The sequence below is a fragment of the Monopterus albus genome, unplaced genomic scaffold (assembly GCF_001952655.1).
Source record: "Monopterus albus unplaced genomic scaffold, M_albus_1.0 scaffold369.1, whole genome shotgun sequence".
In the NCBI taxonomy this organism is placed as follows: domain Eukaryota; kingdom Metazoa; phylum Chordata; class Actinopteri; order Synbranchiformes; family Synbranchidae; genus Monopterus; species Monopterus albus.
The window spans coordinates 158,742-174,330 of NW_018128249.1; the positions used below are offsets into that span (position 1 = coordinate 158,742).

At 43.3% G+C, this 15,589-nt stretch overlaps 1 protein-coding gene across 1 annotated transcript in view; it reads right to left on the bottom strand.

Annotated features, from left to right (window-relative positions):
- Positions 1-14,952, bottom strand: part of pitpnm2 (phosphatidylinositol transfer protein, membrane-associated 2) — a 51,362-nt gene extending 36,410 nt beyond the window's left edge. Inside the window, 4 exon segments of the mRNA XM_020585518.1 lie at positions 6,562-6,843; positions 7,130-7,264; positions 8,193-8,234; positions 14,599-14,952. The gene's annotated coding sequence lies outside the window, so the exon portion shown is untranslated.
- Between the last annotated feature and the right edge of the window lie 637 nt (positions 14,953-15,589).

The following is a 15,589-nucleotide window of genomic DNA, read 5'->3' on the forward strand; positions in this document are numbered from 1 at the left end:
GGACAGGGAAGATGGTTCAAATTGATGGGAAGATGGATGGAGCCAAATACAGGACCATTCTGGAAGGAAACCTGATGGAGTCTGCAAAAGACCTGAGACTGGGACGGAGATTTGTCTTCCAACAAGACAATGATCCAAAACATAAAGCAAAATCTACAATGGAATGGTTCACAAATAAACATATCCAGGTGTTAGAATGGCCAAGTCAAAGTCCAGACCTGAATCCAATCGAGAATCTGTGGGAAGAACTGAAAACTGCTGTTCACAAACGCTCTCTATCCAACCTCACTGAGCTCGAGCTGTTTTGCAAGGCGGAATGGGCAAAAATTTCAGTCTCTTGATGTGCAAAACTGATAGAGACATACCCCAAGTGACTTACAGCTGTAATCGCAGCAAAAGGTGGCGCTACAAAGTATTAACTTAAGGGGGCTGAATAATTTTGCATGCCCAATTTTTCAGTTTTTTATTTGTTAAAAACGTTTGAAATATCCAATAAATTTCGTTCCACTTCATGATTGTGTCCCACTTGTTGTTGATTCTTCACAAAAAATTACAGTTTTATATCTTTATGTTTGAAGCCTGAAATGTGGCAAAAGGTTGCAAAGTTCAAGGGGGCTGAATACTTTCGCAAGGCACTGTACGTGCACCTGCTGCCAGGTAAACAAGAGCCACAAACTAACAAGCAGACAGGGACGAGTTGTGGTTACTTGATCTTAGACTGAGACAAACTGTAAATCTGATGCTGTCTTAACACGAGAAAGGAGGAGCGGAGATGTCAAATGAAAAGTGTGTGTGTGTGTGTGTGTAGTGCACAGGTTCTGTCCGTCTGTGTGGTCGAGCTGCAGATGAACCGCTGAGGTCTGTATGACAGTGAAGACAACCTGAGATGTTATTAGTAATAGTTACATCATGGATTTCCATGTTCCTGCAATGTCATCCTCATTTAGTTCTCCAAACCACAGCGAAGCTTTCACCATGAATGATCCTTCATATTCTGTTCTTCAGCCCACAGTAGCTAATTCCCACGTTGTTTACTATAAATGACAGCTACAGATATTAGTCGCTCTGCAGAGGGTGTAATGTATGACCTTGTTTACTGCATCCTCTGACAAGATTACAGCAAGGACAGAGGTGAAGTGGTGTTTCTCGCCAACTCCTATGAAGAACAAGTCAACCTACAGAAGAACTGTTAGGCTACATGTAGAGAGAGTTACCCCCGTAAAGCAAAACGTGGAACAGAGACAGATGAAAACTGAGACACAGACAGATGGAGCCGTGACTGACGGCCGAGCCTTTTGCTTTTTATTTACCTCCATCAGATTAGTGAGCAGTGAGTCAGCACATCAAACACAGCAGCCTGCATTCAGTGGAAAAGATCAACACAAACTGAAGGAGAGGGCTGGTTTGTCACTAGAGCTGCAGTGATTAGTCGAGCAGCTCATACTTTTAGTTTTACAGCTACTGTTTTGGCTCATTCTCACCGCTCGCATCAGTAGGTTCCAGCAGCAAAGACGCTTTGATAAACCCACTTAACACACTATCAGCACTCTCATTCCACCATTTTTAGCCACATAAAACAATAAGCTGCTCTAAAGCACTGGTGCCCCACCTGCTCACCTCACACAGTGAGAGATACCCTGCATAGAAGCAGAGCAGTTGTCGTCCAGACACCCAGTGTTCTAATACGGGGATGCTAATGGTGTGGTGGGACTGTACTTCCCTCACAAGATCATGATTTCATAGATGTGCTGCAACATACTTCGCTCTCATCACACGCTGGGTGATCAGGCACTTTTTCAGCTATAGCCCTAAACATCTTTCCAAAGTCACTGCTGCATTTGGAAGAACAAGGTCGAAGTGCTGCAGCGGTCAGGTAAGTCACCTGACCTCAACCCAGCTGAGCACCTGTGGGGAACACGCTCCTCATCAAACATTAAGGCACTCGAGGAGGCGGAACAGGGTCGATCTGACAATCTGTCATGTCCACACGATGCCAAGAAGACTCGGTGGACGGTGTACTCATGTTTGCACCCTTGATCTGAGCTAAGTTACTCATTTCATAGCTGCTGATGACAAACGTTTCTTTAATAGATTTCAGTCTGATCATCTTTCCTTCCAGTGTGATGGTGATCTTTTAGAAATAAAAGTACATTTTTAGAGGGTGAGTTCTCATACACCGTAACTGCACGTGTATTCCAGTGGGCATTCATTTTGTGAGTCCACTGTGAGCCACAGGTTTTATTCCAGCACTTACTAATGAGTCAGGCACTTAGCCTTGAAACTAGCGCATTAAAACACTGGGCTCTGCCTTGGAGCACCAAAACATTCTTCAGTTACCTTGTTCAGAATAACAGGGAGTACTTCATCAAGATGTGATGTTCTGATTTTCGTCTCCCAGCACCTAGAATACGGCTCTACGCCTTCTAATAACCGAGGACGTGTCCCTGCTGACTTCATACCTAAACAAAGATCCACTGGGTTTATGGCCAATTTCCCACAGGGCTACCAAACCACAGCACATAGGAAACTAGCTTTCTGCCTTCCCTGTGTACTTCGGTCCTCTCTCGTGCATTTACTGGTGAAGTCTGCACTAGGTATTGATAATAAAATACGGCACTAATCATAAAAGAAAATTGGCTTCCATAGAAATCAGCTGTGAGCACTGCTGGGTTGCATAATGGTGTGAAAACATCTTTACAGTCACCATTAAAATCAAACAGAAGATTGTCTTCATGCAGCCGCTGGGAAATTTCAGACAATCCTATAGTTGTCTGGTCAAATTCCAAAAGCTTGCTCACAGCTAAAAATCACAGTCAGTGTCCACTCCGCCTCCACAGAGACAGTAAATGTCTCGTCTGGAGGGTGACTTGCTGCCAGCTGCCCTCTCTCAGTCCCGTGTAATGGCAGACTGAGAAAGCCTACAGCTAAATTGCACCAAATTTTCCACAGAGGAACTGACTCAGAGGAAAGCAGCTCTGCTCCTTTAAACAGCAGATTTGTCCGAGGGCCCCAGAAATGCACTACAACCTACCGTGCACCCTTTCATATTAAACCCTGTCTGTGTCCTTTGTATGTCTGGAGCTGGGTGTTTACGTACGTCTGCTCTTTACAGGCTTCTCTGCACCTGCTAAGGAAAACTGCAAATAAAATGTGAGTAGACATAAACACTGCACAGGACTAGATACAGCACAGTATTGTTTTGTTGTGGTTATGAAGGAGGGCTACATAACAAAAATCTAATCTCTGAACAATGCAGTACAGTTCAACACCCTCCAAGGTGAGTTAACACCTCTCTACAACAGCAAGGTTCCAGGCTGACAGACCAATTCTGTTTAAAAGTTAAGTCGACCAAAGTGCTGTCCAACATTAAGAGAAATAAACAGATAAATAATTCAAATCATCACTCTGTACATCAAGGAAACAATCATAAAACCACAAACTAACTCAGTGTAGATGGAAAACATTTCAACCAGAATCAAAAGCCAAAGTGAAGAGATTTAAAAGTGGCTGGTGCAGTGGGAGGGTAGAGTGTTCCACAGTTCAGCAGACATTACCACAGAGGCAAAAACAAATGCATCTGGTCGGAGAATCTAAGTGCCCGTAATGGTGCATGGAGCTTTAAAAGGTCAAGAGGGGAAGGAGGGTGCCAATCCACTGAGTGACTGACAGTCACACCAATCAATCCTGTAACAAAGCAGCCAAAGAGGAGATGCTAATACAGCGGTCATATTTATGGTTACCCCCCAGCGAGAGAGTGGAGACTGGCTGACTCCTGTGTTTTCTAGCTCACACATACTAATAATAATAATAACAACATTTATTTATAAAGCACCTACCAGCTCAAAGAGCACTAGGTGCTACATCAAACAGATTAAAACCAAAGTCATCAAAATATCAATATCAGAATAAAAATCAAGTAGACATATGACAGGCACATACATTCATCGATCTATAGCATAATTCATGTCCAGGCTGACACCCCTCAGAAAAGCTAGAATAAAGCTACAATAAAATAGAAAGCCAAGAGGAGTCTAGAGAGATTAAGCATAAAAAGCTTGTTTAAAAAAATATGTTTTCAGTGCCAATTTAAATGGGACTAGTTCAGTTTACTAATGCCGGCTCAACTTCCTTCACCTGGTCTCGTGGCCCGGCCCCTTGCATGTTGTAGTGGACCTTGAATAATCTCCCAACGTATCAGAGAATAAGGACAAGGGACCTATATGGGTGTTACTTTAGGCTGGAGGACACAGGCTGAGAGCGACAAACACAGCGACAACAATTCTTCAGGTTTCAAGAAATCTCCTGGAGACAAGTCGTGCACTGTGCAGTCTTGTTACACACTCTAAATTTAATTCAAATCAGCTGGAATACGGACTTGGCGATGTGGATTTAAACGTGGTACAGAGCTGTGGCAAAACACCACTTACAGGAAAAAGTACCAAACAATAACCAGTCTGTGCACGGCATTACCTCCTGCAATGACTGGTTTCACAGCTTCCTCCCACCAGCACACACTCAGAAACGCAGTGAACGTGCAGCACATGACAACCATCCAACATGCCCATAATCGTGTTGCACACATATTTAGGCATGTGCACGACAGAGGCTTCACTGTCACAGCGTAGCTATCACTAAATGTGACCCTAGTAAAGGCCTGTCACAGCGTCCGTGCAGAAAACGACACATTTCAAACAGAAACCAGCTCGTGTGTCGTCCGGACTAGGAGCCACAGTCAACAGGCAGCCATCCATGTTGCCATCATCTCTTCTATGTGGTTTTATAGCAGTGCAGGTGAGGAGGAGGAGGCTGGAAGATGAAGCAGCTCTGAATCTGTCCATCATGTGATAGAAGGCAGAATTTTAGGCGACAACTAGAAGAATTAGATGTTTACCTCACAGAAAGAACCACAGCTACTTGACTGATCCACTGAGCTCAAGCCTGGGGAGCACTACACATCCTGGTCCCACAGAGACTCCCAGCCCAGGCCTCCTTCCACCCCATCCCTGCACTCAGCAGATCTGCACAGGCTCCCCCCCAAATCAGGAACCCCTTTTTTAAATCCTCACTGTGAAATAAGAGAAGGCATCGATTCTCCCTCTTCCCACATTTCCTCCTCTTCCTCCCCAGTCTACCTCTCTTCTCCTCTGTTCCCCACCAGCTCTGTCTCCACCTCCTCAGGACCGAGGAAGCTCTGTTACCATGGAGACGCATGAGGCTGAAGCCTGATTGGTGCGTTTCGTTGTGATGCAGCGAGTCAGTGGTGCAGCCCACCAGATTGATCACCTTTTAGTGTTCGTCATTCTCCAACACTGAGCCAGAATCAGCTGTGCGCTTGTTTAATGATCGGCCCTCATCACGTACGCTGTGGACAGACATCACAGGAACTTGTCCTGGTGGTTCTACAGTAACACCCAACATTTTTTAGGTCTTTCTTTGTTTTAAAAAAACCTTTTAAACCTATTTATGCAATAAATGGGTATACAATTAAAACTCAAAGGATGCACACACACCTACTGTACCAGATGTCAGTAAAAGCAAGATAAGAGGCAAGAACAGCAAATCCTTCCATCTGAGAAGCTGAAACTGAGAATTTTATGGCATTTCTGCTTTCAAAACAATTTAAACAATTATCTCAATAGTTAGGGATTAGTTTTGGACTGGCATCTCAAACATCTAGAGGAAGTTATGATCAAGAATAGTCATCAATACATTTTTAACTGACTAAAATGTGCAACAAATGGACATTAAGATCAACAAGGTGATTCATGTGACGCCTGGACTCTCTGGAAATGGACTCCCTGATGAAGGTGCATGAGTCACTTCTCTGTGAGGCAGATCACCTGCTCTGATGATCGATTATGCATCAGTTTGCAGGGTGTCGTGACTGTCCTGCCGTTCCTGCTGTGTGTTTGTCTCCCTGTAGAATTTGAATGAGCCAGCTGTGCAGTGTGAGTGCAGGTCTTTCCTTCTGACTGACAACACTGTACAGACTGTAGTTGTGATGCCACTCCAGCATCTTTGGGACTATAATCTACATGCAGATACTCCAGTGGTTTTTGTAGATTTAAACAACTTAAAATTAATCCGGATCATCGGGAATCCAGACCGGTAAATTTAAGCTACTAGAAGGTGGTCTCAGAACACGGTCATATTTGAAGGTATTTTCAGAATCGTCTTGATGGGAAAAGTATCTTTAACCTGTTTAGAATTGTGGGCCTCTTTTCCATAATCCAAATAAAACTGTATCTTTTTTTTCTCATTTGTAATATTTTATATTTTCAAACTAATTAATGTGTTAATATTTGTTGGTATTTTACAAAAACAACATTTCTCTTTTCACTAAATTTATTAGATGGAAGCTGGAACTTGCAACAGGAGACCATTTCTCTGACATTCACTCTGACCTGTTTAACTAAAGACCAGACTCTGGCATTAATATGTGATCATTAACATGATTTGCAAATCTATCTGCATCTTGCTGTTGCAGAAGCTGCATGCTGCATTACATTTAGACAAAATTGTTTTCCTAATTAGACTATCATAAAAAAAAAAAAACCAGACCAGAGCTGTTGGGAGGTGCTGGTGTGGATGGCGAGCACACCAGACTGTCACAGCAGAGACCGGAGGTCCAGAGTCGGGTCTAGGTTTAGGCAGCAAAAGCACTTTTTAAGGTTTGGAAAAGATCATGGTTTTGGTTTGGTGTTAAACTGTGAGCTTTAGAAGCGCCGGTGGCTGGATGCTGTCGCCTCGGAACAGAGGCAGGTTGGCAGTCTCCCCCTTCAAAGATCACTGGGTATCCATTTCTCAGACATCCAGATGTTCTGCTCTGTGACTCGGATGTAACTGTAACACGAGAGGTACAACCTGAAGCTTTTTCTTTGAGTGAGGCTTAATGTGCACTGAGTAAGCCCTGCAAGCGTAGGATAAAGTCTATGACTCACATGTCTATACTTTCTAAACACCTCTTTAATAACATCCAGCCGACACATCTCAGTGGGTCTGAGGTTAAAAATATCTCACCTGCAGCCAGACACGCTCTACAGGGGATTGTAAAGCTGCTACTTCATCTCTAAGAACATGTAGTGTACCATGAGAATGGAGAGTTTGTGAAGACAAAAGGCAAACTTACACCTGGATTAAATGTCCCTGTCGTACCAACGAACAGGGAGTGAGGCTGTGAATGAGAATGAGCTCCGAGACTTAGCAGCAGCAGCAGCAGTCCTATGGCACGTCACTCTCATCAGCCTCTAGTTTCATCCATGAGCTGCAGGGAAACACAACCTCTGAATTAAATGACTTGTTTACAGGCACTCCACCCAGCACACACACACACACACACACACACTGAGCATCAGCAGAGCACATGCTAACAGAATCAACCCCTGCTCCCTAAACGCCACAGCCCTGCTACATGAGAACATCTGTTCCTCTTATGGCCGTTAATCTGTGACCTTGTCAAACACACCTTTCCTCACCAGATGCTCCTGTTACTCGTCCTGTGAAAAACAGACGTATGGTCTGGAGCTTCCTGTACGTCGGCTTCTGTGATGCTACTGATGCAGTGTGTGAGGAAGTCACACCAGCTGCTGCAGCAGCGTGGGTCCCGTATTTACATTTCACTTCACTTCACCAGAGGTTACATGATTCAGATAATAATATCAATGTACTTAACTGCAAATTTGAGGCACCTATACTTTACCGGTATTTCCATTGTTTTCAGGTACTCAGATTTATTGTTTGGTACCAATACAACAACATAAAAATGCTCGATTACAGGCAAAAGCCCTTCATTCAAAATCCTGTCTTATTAAGAGTATTATAAGCAATACTGTTCGTACTTAAAGCTCCATCAGATGGAATCACTTCCCTACTCACTCACATCTCACACTTCACTGCTCGTTATTGGTGCTGTCGCTATTTACTTTCATCTTTACTTTATAGTTAGGCTCAGTACTGTTTGCATAACTTATTCTTCAGCCAGAGGAGACATTCTACTGCACAATGACTACTTATATTCATCTTGCTCAGAATATTTAAGAATACAGGCCTGTTACTTGCAGTGGAGCATTTTACATTGTTGTACTGGCACTTTTCCATAAATAAATGATGAGAATACTTCTTTCACCACTGCTCAGCAGATGGGAATCAATTGATTTTCAGAGCTATAGATAGCCTGAGATGGTGTCACTGACCTGCAGTCCTTTTCCAGCAGTGATTGGTCCCCACCCTTCCTCCTGTCAATGAGAAACAGCCGAGATGAGATCCAGTGAGTCACTGATGTCCTGCTAATGCTTATTTAGCAAGGTGTGCACACAAACAGGAATTCTGAGCACAAGAACTAACACACATTAAGTGTTGTTAAATATCCCACAGTCACACTCCATAAATAACACCTATAGGGCAGAAGTCAAACAATTTCCTTCCTTAAACTATCCTGAGAAAAGCAAAAGCATACCTTTGTAGGATTGAATAAAACAGACTACAACAGATTAGGATGACTGCACCTTATTTAAAAACTGATTTCCATGTCAAATTAGCTCGAAGTTTCCATTCTTCGATGGATGCCAAATGTATCCCCCAACAGCTAATGGGATCATATGACATAACAGCAATCATCACAACATAAAAAAGGAATGAGCAGCAAATGAGAGTGAGCGCAGTCCTGATCTAATGGATTGTGAGAGGCTATTTTTAGCTCAGGGTGACGGTGGAGGGGGCTGCTGGCAGGGGTTAGCTGCAAGGCTTCTAAAAATGCACTGCTTTCCTCCGTTCTGGTAAATGACAAGTGATGCACCAGTGTCTGAGGAGAGACTCGTATTGACCTGTTGTTAGTCTGTGTATTTTGTCAGTGATGGCGTTCACAGTGCTGGGAACAGAAATTCACCGATTTATTTTGCTACGTTTTTTTTTTTTTACAACTGATTTAAAGTCACTAACAGTAATAGCATTTAAAATACTTTAAAAGTGTATTAACTAAGATTTACCACATTGTCTGCTAACCCCAGTGACAGTGGGACGTGGTGTCTCTCAGCTACACCCCCCCTCCATGACCCTCTGCTGCCTACAGCCTCCTGTTGTTATTCCAGCTTCTCCACCCTGCGTTGACGGTCTGTAAATCAGCCCCGCCTGCCGCCTAGCCAAGGTTAGAAGAAGGGTTTTTCCAGCCAGTAGTCATGTCAAACAGCCATGGAGGAGCTCTGGGCAGCTAAAAGTCTGAACCAGGGTCTGCCAGACTGAAGAGGTGGCGTCTTTAGCACAGAGAGAGTGGGACAAAGAAAGATCAACAACCAGGGTTAACATGGGTTTGGTTGTTTGGCATGGAGAGGGTTATGAGCTGTGTTGGAGAGCATTCTACTGGACTGACACGTCTACTGTTAGCCAGCTAGCGCTAGCTTCAAGCTGGAGGCTGCTCTTTGTACAGTTTGTCCCAACCAGGCATCTGTAGTTTATGTTGTCGCTAAGAAACAGTACACAATGTGAGGGGCAAAGAGCGTCTATAAACCACTGATCATGTCATTTGTAAACATCCAAACCAGCAAACATTTCATGTCTGTCACTATCTAAACTCAAAAGATATTAGATAGGATTAAGAAAAATACAGTTTTACTCTTCAACACTTCAACACTTCAATCACTGACTTTGGATGGGTTCCTAGATATTTCGGTCAGAGGAGGAAAGGTTGCTGTTAATGAGATAGAGTGATACACAGGAAACAGTAGGACAACAGAGGAAGACATCGTTGTTAATTGAGCTGCGTCATTTGAAGGCCCCAGAGATAAAGCGGGGGAAGTTGCGGTCCTCGGCCCAATACCATTACCGTTTGGCCCAGCTCCAGGCCTCCAAGGCTGGCTAATATACAGGTGCCCTCAGCCAGTGAAGCATGGAAGACACGGAGCACACTGTCAGGAGCTGGACTCCAGTGAAACCAGGGCCTTTCATTTGTTAGGGAGATTAAGCGCCTGTTGTTAGGCCATCTTATTTACAAAGAGTTGCTAGTGAATGGAGACCATGCGACATATAGTGCTAGAGAAAATGATACATATTGTGAAGTTTTTGTATTGCAATATACTGAATTTCAATATATTGTCCCACCCCTAGTAAACTGTAAAAAAGTCAAGATAACCTTCAATTAATGCTATGTTCAATTAATAATTTGAAGTTAGGCAGTTTAACTCTTCACTTCCATTAACTTAACGCCAACTTGGAGCAGCCTAACAGTGATACACACCCTGGACTCACCAATATTTGTTGAAGAAAAACACTACATGGTTTCAGTTTTTACTTATAACGGTACTAAAAAGTGTATTTCTAAGGCCTAACAACCTGTAACTCTTAAAGATGCCAAATAAATGTAGGCTGGTGTTTAACAGCCTCTTTAGTATATGCTTTGGATTAATCTCTAAGGAAACAGAGATTGGTTTTAACCAACAGTCACAAAGTATGAAGTAAGCACTGTTCTACCTCGTCCATATGTGAATACTGGATGAGAACACAACACCTTGCTCGACCTCAACAATTCCTAATTAGAGTAAGTACACTGTGTTCATAATTGGGGTCACACCTGTTAGGTATTTTTAGTCAGATAGAAATTGGATAGATACTTTATGTATTAGAAATGTTTAGTGGAGATAGGATGTCTAGTTAGACTGTTAAATGCTTAGTCATGCTTATGAGTTTCTACAGGGTACATCTGGTCAAGGATAACTAGAGAGAAGAGTTGATGACTGTCAGCAGACAGGGTGTTTAATATTATTATTATGACGTGTATAACTGTAGCCTTAGCCATAATATGTTCTTATGTTTAAGTCACGACATGTTACTAGAGGTCGTGAGAATGTTTTTAGCTACACACCACTTAATCAACAGACACACACACATTGATTTGCTTCATGTTTTGACTACTGCTATGACCAGCTGCAAAGCTGGTAACAGAGACGTCTCGGTTGACGTTTCTGTGTAGTATGGGGCTAGCCCAACCGAGGGGATATAATGTATAGGCCTGGTGGGTTCAGGGTCTTTCATCTTACATCTGCCTGCGTGCAGGTTGGAGGTGGAAGATACCTGAGTGTGTAATGTTGATTTTACCTGTGATCCTTTGAATAAATCAGCACTGTTTTGAAGTTACTTGGACTGTCTCGTCTCTCAGAGTTAGCATGGTAACACGAACCAAAGACCAACACACCCCATCATCTGTGAATCATGCACACTACACTACAGGCAGCAAATTAGTTTCAGCGCGACGCCATGTGGCATTACATCTGTTGCACTGCTTATTTGCGTGTAACAATCTGCATTATAATTATTAGTTACTTTCCACCACCGGTGTGCATACTGTTCCCTATGAGAGTGCATATGTGGTTGCATGTCAAGCACACACGCTGTGAGCTCGCTGGCCGATTTGCAGCACAGTGTTACGCCCTGACAGGCGGAGGTGGTGGGAGGGGAGGGGAGTGACAGCGGCAGGAAACAGACAGGTCTTAATTCAGCTGGCGTTCATTCACATCGAGCGTCTGCAGCAGCCTCCCACCACACGGTCCTGACGGTGAAGCCGTGATCAGTGGGCTGGAATCCCTCTGCTTATGCTGCTAAAAATAGATTTCACACACTGCTGTGACGTGGCATCTCGTGACAAGACCCCCACTACCCGACACCCTCCTCTCTCTCTCATCCAGACTGCAGCACCAAACAAGTCAGGTTGTTATTGGTACGCAACGCTCAGCTCGGCTGCATGCCACCACTCCTCAAATCATCTCTGTCTTTTCTGTGGAGAAGTGGGGGAAATAAATCTGGCAGAGAAAGGATGATAAAAATAAACATGTGAAGGGGTGAGAGTAAAAAAGGGATAAATAGACAAAAGAGAGAGACAGAGGGTGAAGGTAGAGAGAGTGAACAAGTGAAGGAGGGGGCGGCAATCAATACTATGACTCATTCTTTCTGTGGTGGCTACATCCTAACAGCATTCATTAAAGCAACCTAATCATTTTGGCCCGATAATCAGATCCTGTGAGCTCCAGCTTCTTTCTCTCTGCACCACCACACACACTAAACCCATGTACAATGAACCTGGAATGAGAGGAAACAGGGTCTGTACATCATGCAACGGATCTGATGCTGGCAGCGATAGGGGAGCAGCAGGATACATCTGGTTCTGGAGCTGGTGAAGCTATTTCATGGACTGTTATGACAATATGTAAACTATATGAACCCAAAATACCTCTTTCAGACAAAGATCCAGGGATGCTGCCATTAAGCTGACCCTTTATTGTAACAACTTTGCATATTTACACTAAACCAGATAAAGCCGGTGCAGTGTTGACCGAGTGGTCTTTTTACACAGCTGCCAGAATCCCAGTAAGAAGAGTAAGATGTTTAACATAACGTCCAGTGTAGCCACACAAGCATGGATAAAAAGATTCATCACAGTTTTCCATTAAAACACTTCAAGGTACCAGACATAGTCAAAGAGCTAGTGAGGGAATGCTGTTATGTTTCACATTTGCCAGGTTATAAGGGTGTGGCAGCAGGTGGAGATGGGTGTCATGGCGGGATGCACAATTTCCCCTGAGTATTTTGGATAAGGATAATCACCTTTATTTGGCCAAGTATGGTACACACAAGGAATTTGTTTCTGGTATAGAACCGATGGCAGCCATGTGTGGCACCAACTCAACCGATGGCTCTGACCATCAGGGGCAATGGGGGGGTTCAGTGTCTTGCCAAAGGACACTTGGATACATGGACTGGATGCACTGAGATTCAAACCTTCAACCTTCTGGTTGGGAGACAACTGCTCTACCCACTGCACCACTGCCGCCTCTGATGCCTCTTTAGCATCTAAGTGGACTGAAGGAGGAGAGAGGCTTCAGTGAGAGCAGAACTTACCACAACCACATTCACCAAAAGGCTGCTGAACATGTTGAACACTAGCATATACAGTAGTGGGCCAGGATGAAGACTAAGCCAGAGAAATCAAGGTGCTGTAAAAGGCTTCAAGTAAAGCTTGTCTATACACTGGGAGACAATTGCAAAAGTGGTGTGCATGTGCACTTTAAAAGGAGTATTTCAATGCTGAAAGAAGTCACCTAACAAAATTAATTACTACTCATTAACTCTCCACACTTTATCTTTTTTTGGTGCTTCAGCAGGTCCATTTGGATATGTATAAGATTAATTGAACTCCTTCACTGCACAGAAACCATGTAATAATACTGATTATTTAAAGCAGGACCTCTCCATCTTTTTCAGGCCAGGGAGGGGAGACATTCTAACTCTATAAGCACATCATAAATAAACTTTTATACAGAACATATTGGGGTTTTCAACACTGCACAGTTTAAGTTCTCATGCTACTTCAATCACAACAGCTTACTTGAAGTGTCTGCCTGTCTTTGGTCTTGGAGTTACAGTTGACATAGTGTGGGTAATGATGGCACATAAGGGAGGCAAAAATGTCATGGCCTTATAAGTCGGTTTAGCCTGCTCCTGCAAAGGTTCCTCAGTTCTCCTCCTTACTGTGAAATTTGAAAGAGGAACCATTTTTAACTTATAGCAGCTTCAAACAAATGAAGTGAAGCTGGAAGTGAGTCCAATTATGTGCAGGTTATTTTATTTACCACCAAATAAAACGCCTTCTGTGCTTGTTCTGAAACTGTTGTAAGATTAACCATTTGCTTTTTCTGGCGGGTGTTTTTCTCACACTTTCTCGAAATAACTTGCGGGAGTTAAATGTGCTGAGCTGTCACTTGGCGCGTTGGCTAGGCTAACATTAGCCTCATTTGATAACAACCGAAAAACAGGTCACACATTGTCATCTCCCTTGGTTTGATAAAGTCAAAGTCAATATAATTGTCATTATATCTCCTTAGTTTAGCTGATTTGGAACTTGTGTCACTTGACAATGATGGCAGATATATGGATTTTTACATCTAAACTTTTACGCTCCACTTGGCTAACTCGCTAAATGGCTAACACAAGACAATATTGCTAATTGGCCCAAAACTAGCTGGAGGAAGGAAGTACGGAGCCCCTAAAGTACCAAAATGGGTATTTATTATCTTGGGCTAACAAGTTATTATCTTGTGGGAACAAAGTATTGTTTTGTGCACTTGGGTTATTAATCTTATCTTGTAGCTTACTAGGCGCCCAGCAAGTATCGTTAACCCTGAACTCACTAACACGTTAATTCGGCCATGCACACTTTACATTTAACGGTATACTGGGTGTGCGAGGATGAATTACTTTAATGGAGTACCTAAAGTATATTTTCTGTTGTTAAAAATGTGCAAGAAGGTACACGGAATACTGGGAGGTTTAGGTAACCGGTGAGTTTACTCCCCGGGGGTTGATACAGGAGACTATCACAGCATGCAAACGCACCCACACGTTCTCTCCAAACAACCCTGCTATAGATAAGAATGAGCAGACTAATGATCAGCTGGCTTGTTCTAGTACAGGTGCAATCTTGGATGCCACCTGCACACTGCAGGCCAATTCAATCCAAATATAACAGTGGAAATTATTAACATTTACATCGAGTCAATTCGCCTCATTACCATGAGATGTGCCAGAACATTAGCAATCAGATCATTAGGGACTCACCTGCAGCTCCCAGTTTTATCTGCAGTCCAGGTTATTCAGCTGCATCTCCACAGTGCAGAAAGCCTGTGTGCCTCATCGCTGTCACGTTCTGTGAGGGATGCGTGCGGCAACGTCCTGATGTCTCCGCACACGGCGTTCATTCCCCGGTATGTCCAGATGTCACCGCTGCACCTCCATCATCCAACTAACAGCTGTCCAGTCCGGGGTTTCAGCTCCAGTGTGTTGCTGGAGGCTGACGATAATATACACATGAGAAGACAGAACATTCTCTGCAGGAGCCAAAGGACCAAGGCGCCTCCTAGCGGCGCACAGCTGAACTGATTACAGAATTCCTCAGGTACTCAGAACGTAGTACCAGCCGTCCCTGGTAGGCTGGTGGTTAAGGCCCGGGTTGGGGTCAGGGTTGGGGTCAGGGTTGCGTCAGGAAGGGCATCCTTCGTGAAACACGTGCCAAATGTCACCATGCCAGTCGTCAGTGTGACGATTCGCTGTTGCGACCCCTAAACGGGAAAAGCTGAGTGACTTTTACTCAGAACTTAGTAACAATACCACAGGGTAGAAATATTCTGTCTTTCCACAGAAAGATGTGGCTGGATGACAGAACAGCAGTGTTGGACTTTCATTAACGTTAATCTCCATATTTCCTGTGAATTTTAAGCAAAGTCAGCTCTACCTTCATCATTAAAGTTTTAATGGTTACAAGACATTGTTTTAATATCAAAATGAATTTTCTTCAGAATCTTTTAGTTGAGTTTATGTCTTTTTGTTTAGTCTCTGACTTATTTTTATATTCTATCATGTGTAGGTCATTCATTTGTGGAGATAACATCACTCTCAATAACATGTACACCCTTATTTAAAATCATAATTATATCATCATTGTTCCTTTATAAGAAACAGAACCATTTGTGTCTGAAAAAGAGATCATGTACGAGGTTCTCCCTAAGATGTCTTGATCGTTTTAGCTAGGTAAATCTAAAACCAGCTTCAA